Source organism: Dromaius novaehollandiae, chromosome Z, assembly GCF_036370855.1.
Source record: "Dromaius novaehollandiae isolate bDroNov1 chromosome Z, bDroNov1.hap1, whole genome shotgun sequence".
Lineage (NCBI taxonomy): Eukaryota > Metazoa > Chordata > Aves > Casuariiformes > Dromaiidae > Dromaius > Dromaius novaehollandiae.
This window is the reverse complement of record NC_088132.1, coordinates 31,824,988-31,832,768: the sequence shown is the minus strand read 5'-3', so window position 1 is coordinate 31,832,768 and position 7,781 is coordinate 31,824,988.

The window sequence follows — 7,781 nt, the reverse complement described above, 5'->3', positions numbered from 1 at the left end:
GAGGAATGTGGGAGTGAGGCATGCAGAGAAGGTGAAACTAAGAAAAAGAATATCTGAGAAAGCTGTTTGACAGTGATTGATCTTGACTGAAATAGCCACCACAGCTTCAAAATAAAATAGCCCATCTAGCCTGCATTTTATAAAAACTACTTCTGCTAGTAGGTTAAAAAAAAAACATAAATTGCACTCTCATTTTATAATGCCCTATGTCAGAAATTAAGATGGACAGCTAGAAAAATAATCCATTTCGAAATAGAAATTGGACAACTTTGCCTGAGCAATTATAGGGAGGGAAGAAGTGCATAAGTCATTCCCAAATTCCAGTGCACCTTCTAAATTAAAAAGCTTTTTGAGGAATTCCAGGAGGGGCTGAAAACCCTTTGGCCTTGGAGGAACACAACGATTTATGTATCAGAGTCTTTGCAACCTTAATGAGAGGTCACAGACTCAGAAGCCTTCCAGCATTTTTCAGGCGACAGATCTCAGCACAATCTTCTACTCCTGTATGGGAATGAGGAGTGGCCCATTTTTCCCACCTACCCAAGGAAATTACATCCAAGCAGACAGAAAAAGCAAACAGTGCCAACTACAGATGCTGCAAATCACAATACATTTTGAGCTGAAAGGATAATTCTGGATAAAGACATAAGTTTCTGATACTTCCCCAAACTCCCCTCTTACGTATCACACAGCAATTATTTCTGTAACATTTACAGCCAACTGAAACCACTGCTGCCCATAAAGCACAACAAAAACTTTGAAGCATTAGACCCACAGAATGTATCCATATAAATTAAAACCTTTCCATAATACGGAAGTGTGCCTTCCATTCATACCTTCCAAATAACACAAGGCAACTTATTTCATTCAAAAAGCCCCACTTTTTTTCACCCCAAATATGTTATCTTTTTGGAAGATTTTCCTCTCCCAAAACCTCAGGCTTCTCCCTCCTGTCCCAACATTTGTCCTGCAAATACTTCATTTTGTGTCTTAGAGATTTAGAAAATAAAACAGGAGAGAAATAGCATAAAATTGGAACATCTTAAAAAACAGTAATAACCCTTTCACTTTGGATTGCAGAAACACACTGAAATGCAATTTGAAAGTGCATATCGGTGTTTCCTTCCAATCAGCTGAACCCTGATGCTGTACTCACAATTTAAGCCTTCAGCTCATCAGAAAAATGGCAAGGACAAAAAAAGCATTCACCAGTTTTCCCCACATGTCATCTGCGAAATCAGTTTTGATTAAACTGAAGGGTCTGTTGGAAAACTGCTCCAGAAAATGAGTTCATCTTCCTCTTAAGCAAGCATAAGGAGAGGTCTGGGAACTCTATTCAGAGCTATGTTCAGAGCTATCAGTGCTCAAGGCAGTGATTAGCCTGCCTTGGGTTTTTTTTTTTTAATTATTATTTTGTACATGGTTTTAAGTAGGTCATAAGGAATTGACTGTGAACTTGTGAGGAAAGGAAGAAAAACAACCATCCAGATATGGAAGTTCTTGAAATCAAAAACTGCACAGAGCATGAGAGAGAGAGTAATCCCCAGAATGCATCACAAGGCGCAAGTACCACAGGTGTGGCTGAAACTTCACTTTCCAGAATTAACTTCTATCCCCATATTATCAAGCTGCCAATTACAGTTATTCTGATACTTCACAGCAGCTCTGATAGTGTATACAGTGGAACAGAATGAGGAACTGATCCGAATTAAAAATAAACCAGGAAAATCCTTAACCCACATCAGCTCCCCGAGACGGCAGAAAGCAGTATGAAGAGCTCATTATGCTGACGTGGCCACGAAAAGGAATGACTGCCAAACTGTGCCCAGGATAGCTTATTAATGCCTTCAGAAATTCCCTCTGAAATTGTTCGTCCCTTCATGTAGTCTTTTAAAGTGACTTTACTTACTGAACTGAGTCTGTCAGTGCTTCTCATATTTCAAATTGGATTTTAATCACATCCGAAAGGTGGTTTTTACCAAAAGCCACAAACTCCTAAAAAAAGCTATAGCCTTCAAGCACATGATCAAACCCAGTGCCCATTTAGAAATCTGCTACCTTTTCAGTAAAGTCTTGTAGTACTAAATAACAAGAGGAAAGTACTGTTAAATACAGCACTTTGAACACTTACGGCACTCTTTCCATTTGTCTGGGCTGACAGCAAATAGGAGGCTTCATGTAATCCAGAGATCACACCTTAGCAGGAAACACAGAGCTACTGGGAAGGGGACACAGCGCACACCGGATTTCACAAGCATGCAGTCCATCTCTCCATGCAGCACCACAAGGTACACAACTGAGGCCCAAAGTGTTCCCACAAGGGCACATCACAACAACATTACTGCAAATTCCTGCCGGATTTTCGTCATGCTCACAAGTATTAATCTGAAGATCTGACACACGATACAGTGATACTGATGTCGGCAGGTATACAGCACAGAGCAAATCACTCCATTTGTTGAAATAGCTTGTAATATGTACAGATGATGATGAATGTCAGATAGCGTTCATTTATGGCAAGATACTATTTCAGTCTAGTTCTCCTGAACACATACCGCATTATAGAAATGTTCAGTCGGTTCCCCTAGATTTACGCTCAGATGAGAGACTTAGGGAGCCAGAGCTGTACTTCGGTGACAATAGTTGACAAGACAGCAAGCAATGCTCTCCCGTTAAACCTGCCCTGGTGAGCCTGCACCCGGGCTGTGCAAATGGCATTTCAGTGGTACTCAGACTTAACACTGGAATTAGCCACATGAGGCAAACCAGCTCTCAGGACACTTCTGTAAGATGGCCGACACTAACCCCAGTGGCTGGCTAGAAAAATTAAATCAGATGATTCTCCTTGCAGCTGTCCCCAGCTGTACAGTGGTGACATGGCAAACGCTGCTAATTTCTATTCATCACACTTTCTTTCCCTGTTCAAGTCTGGCAATCTTCTGCTATATTTCAACTTATCAAGACTAAATAAGTCTGTCAACCTAAAAATCTAAAATCCCTCTAGTGCTTTCAACTGCATCATTCTTTTCAGGTTCATGACACACCAACACTGCAAGTTGAATATTTACTGCTACAGTTGGGGTGAAATACAATATTTCAGTGATTGATGAGGCAATCCAAACACATAGTTTGTGAAATGCCTTGGGAGGAAACATGATATATGTACTTAACAGACCAACCAATGGTTAAATAGCAAATATTGGCGTGTTAGTTTAACATCATACCTAGAACATCAAGTGACAGGCAGGCAGGAAAGAAAAGGAACATAAATGAATTCCCTCAGCCAGGATATAATTTTTCTCTGTTAAGTACTTTAACACCAACACCTGTCATACACATAGCATGTGCCAAATGCTAATTACTTCAACCGATTTGGGGACATTCCAGTTTAGCAGTTGATTTTCAGTACCAGTTAAGCAACAAACTCTTGCAAATTTAATGTCAAATATCTTTAACTCTCCAACTGTTAGATAAATAAGGGACTGCAAAATAAAGAAACAGTAGGAAAGGAAAAGATAGGCCAAAGACAATCCCGATGTCTTTCCATCTTACCCTGAGAGCTCCAGATAGGCTGGCTCTGCACAACATAACCTTACGTTAGACTAAGAAGTGTACTAGTGAGTAAAGCTGTATTGCTGAATCGAAGAGGAAGGAGTAACCTGTATGGCAAGCCAAAAGCAAAAAGAAAGCATGGGAAAAGAGAAAGTACAGAACATCTGGCCAGCAGCTTTCCTACAACAAGATCTTCCAAAAAGTTCAAAGTCTACTTGTGGCATAAAAGCAGATATATCCCAGTCACTGTCAACAATAGCATAGTTTTGTCAAAGGGCATTTTATTGCAATTAACATACTTGCTCTCTTTAAACCCCCCTTCCCGAAATCATGGCCTCTCTAAAAATACCAACCTTTTCTTAGAAAAACAGCTCCCCACAGCTATAGCGATATGAACCTTGGAAATATGAACCCTTGTAAAATGTAAAAACAAAACCCAAATTTACTTAAAGAATGAAAAAGTCAATTTTCTTTAGTTATCTGCAGTGCTATACATGACGCTTGCAGTTGCCAGTGTCTGCGCACTGAGTTCACCTTCACTAAGTGCGCTCGGAGCATACAGCTCACCTGCTCCCACTTCCCTGGGGCCAGCATAGCCTCACAAAGGAGTTGGGAGCAACTTATTATCAAATATTTCTTTTAGCAGAAAGTTACACAGCTAACACAGGTGACATACCATTGCAGATTTTAAACCAGCAAACAGAGTAAGAAAGAAATATTGATTCACCTTTCATGCCATTCATAAACCTGTAGGAAGTCTGAAAGAAACCCATCCTGGTGTTCCCCTGTGCAAAACACAGTAAAAAGTGCACATACAACAGATCTGACACATCCCAGGCAGACTGCAGCTTCGTACCTCTAAGGGGCAACACATGTATTTATCAGATTCAGGCCCTTCAGTGTAACATGTTTTTTCCTCATATCATTTTATGACAATACGCAATACACAGGGACAAAGGCTGACCAAGCCTCAACTGATTTGGACAAATTAAAACAATGTAATGTAAGTCTAACACTGCTCTTGTAAATGTCTAAGACTGGATTTTCATTCTCTAAACTGATATTCTTCCTTACAGATCTATGACCGTGCTTCGACAGCTGATTTTTGTTTTGTTGATTTTGGGGAAAAGGATGCAAGCATTAATGGGAAGTATAAGATCTGAATACAGCAGAGGCAATGTTTCAGATATAATTGCTTTTTAGATATAAAATGCATCTTAGAAGCAAGCATTTTGCCAAAACTCATGTAATCATGTTACCGTTGGCAACACAAAAACAAAAGGTGCCAGACAGAGGGGTAAGGGATTGTAACGATCCTTTCACATTAACACCAGTCCGCATAGGATGAAATCCCCATGGAGATCCCCTATTTACTCTGAGCAACACCCATACCTGTTAATGGAGTGAGGGAAGAAGAAAGCTGTAGGAATATCATACAGCTGGAATCAGCCCAAGTAAAAGATTCAGCTGATGAAGAGGCAGTGGAGACTCTTCACGAGCTGCCCAAACCCCCATCCACAGCAGCGTTATCTAAGAGGTACATAATCAGAGTTATGCTGAGTTATAGCTCTTCTTTGTATTAGTACTAGTTCAACCGAGGTCTCAAAATCAGAAAAACTGCTTTCCAACCACCTGCCATCCTCCATGGAGTAGGACCTAGTCTATACTGAAATGAAGCCATGTCATCAGGAGAAGAGTATTCCCTGCCTACGATTTCGCTGGTTGTTTCCTTTGCAGAAAATGAACGCAGTAAAACTACTCGGGGGTACCTAGATCTTCAAGGGAAAATAAAGGCTAAGCTGTCCTGTGTTCACTCATCTTTCTAAAAGAATCTGAGGCAAGACTACTTTATTCCTAGGTACTGAGTAATTAAATTTCACATTATTTGCTTTCATTATAAGTTTATCTTCCTTACTCAGCTGCCCTTAAAAACAAGGCCAGAACAATTCAGAACTGGGAAAAGCAAAACAGTAAAAACTAATCATCTGATTTACTTTTGAACATCGCAACCAGTGATCGTTCTATGAGGTATATTATAATTGCTCCCATTCTTGCCACTTCTGAGTGCTGGCTACTTGCCAAGCAGAAGAAAGATGCTAAATTTTGGGAAGTATATTATTTGGTGGCTAGTCACAGCCAATAAAAATGCTGTACACAACACATGCAGGTTGATCTTGCAATTCAGAAGAACGCACACAGTACTCTCCTTTAGATACCTAAGTACTCGACCTAAGTAGCTTGGAAATAGCGTAAATAATTGCCATTAGTATATCAGAATTCCTTTCATCGACAAAATCATTCACCTTTAAAAACTGAAAGGGAATACCTGCAACCTGCCAGTAACACAAGTCTCTTCTCTAGAAGTGTAATTTAAGTGAAAGATCATAGTTCAAAGTAAAATTACTATTACACTGAAACCAATAAAATTAGAACAAATTCAAGATGTAGTATCTTCTGACACATGCATTTTATGCTGAGATAGATTGACACCAATAAAATTATATTTCGCAGCCTGCAAGATATATATTTTTGCAGTATTTTTGCTGTACAGGAAATAGAGACAGAACTCACCCACAGGTATGCTAAAATTAGTGCAAGTTTCTGCTTTATCTGACATTACCCACTGGACTTCGTAGGTGTAATGGAGACAGCTGTATGTGAATACCATCTTCCCATTAGACACAGCTATTTGACAAATTCTGTGACAAAAATAATCCTTTTTTCTATGTATAAAAATATAGGTAGTAATATTTGACACAAGAATAAAACCAGATTCACAGAAACCCCAAGTCAACTTGGGGAACACTAGCCCGATCCCCTGTATATACTGACCTTAGAATTGCCATGACTTAATTCTTGCAGCAAATTTTTAAGGAAAACATTAACCTGGATTTAAAGATTGCTAGCGATGGAGAATCTATCATAAATATACCACAGCATTTGCTGAGTTGTCTCAATGGTCACTTTTACTGACATATAGGCATCTTGTTTCTAGTCTGAATTGTGTGAATATAAGTTTTGGTCTTCTGCCCTGTTATGTTTGTCTCCTGCAGTAAAAAAAAAAGTTTATTTCACGGCTGTGATTTTTCATTGATAAACTAAACAAATGGACTTGTTCACTGTTCAGTGGACTTACACTGCATGTTTTCTATTCATTCCATTGGCTTTTTTCTGAACATTCTCCAATTCATCTGCATCCTTCTTATCTGTGAACAGCAGAAGTGAGACAGTCTTCCAAGCAAGATTTAGGGCAGTGCCAAACAGGTAGTAATACAACTTGTCTATTCATGTACCTTCTGTCTACGCATCCAGCAATTTTGACTCTAGAATTTGCACTGGAAACTCAAGTTTAGCTGATGATTTTTGGACTTCTAGTCTTTTTAGAGTTACAAGCTCTCCAAATGGACATCTCCATTCTGTAAACAGCTGACATTCTCCATTCCTGTGATTTTCAGTAGATTGTATTAGAATACACTAGAAGTCCAGAAGTAGAATTGTTTGCTTACGATTTCACATTCCTTCTTCCAGATCATTGATAAAAACTGAACTGGATAAAGAATTTCTAGAAACACCATACTCAGTTAGGATGCCTACTCTCTTCAGCCTTGTAAGTCAGATTTAAACTGATATAAAATTAAACACAGCACATATTACTTTCATTTCCTAATCAGAATATCAGGCAATGCCAAATCAGATGTCTTACAGAAGTTTATTGCATCAATACCAGCAGCTAATAAACCAAATTTGTAATTTCATTAAAAGAAAGACTGGTGGGGAAGTTTCAGATAAACTGCTTTCTATTATTCTATTAAAGCCCACTTTGATTTCTACTATTTCTACTATTTCTTAATAAAAACCCATTTCAGATGGGCCATTGCTGTGTTTCAGATCAATGTCAAGTTGACAGGCCTATAAATTACCTGAACCATCCCTATCCCTCTTCAAAAAATATGACATAGCATTAGTTTTCTTGCAATTTTTTTTTGGAACTTTCTCATTGCTCCAAGACTTACTAAAAATCAACATAAACACCTAGAGACCAACTCTGGAAAGTTTCATTCCGAATAGCAGTATGACTGCAGGATTTTGAATAGAATAAATAACACTCCTAGTGTTTACAAGTTCTCTTCTCTCAAAAGAAATAATGCTAAAAAGTTAAAAAAAGAAAGAAAACATCAAAAGCAGTATTTTTTTATATGAAAGGGGGAAAGTCATTTGTTTTGTTCTGG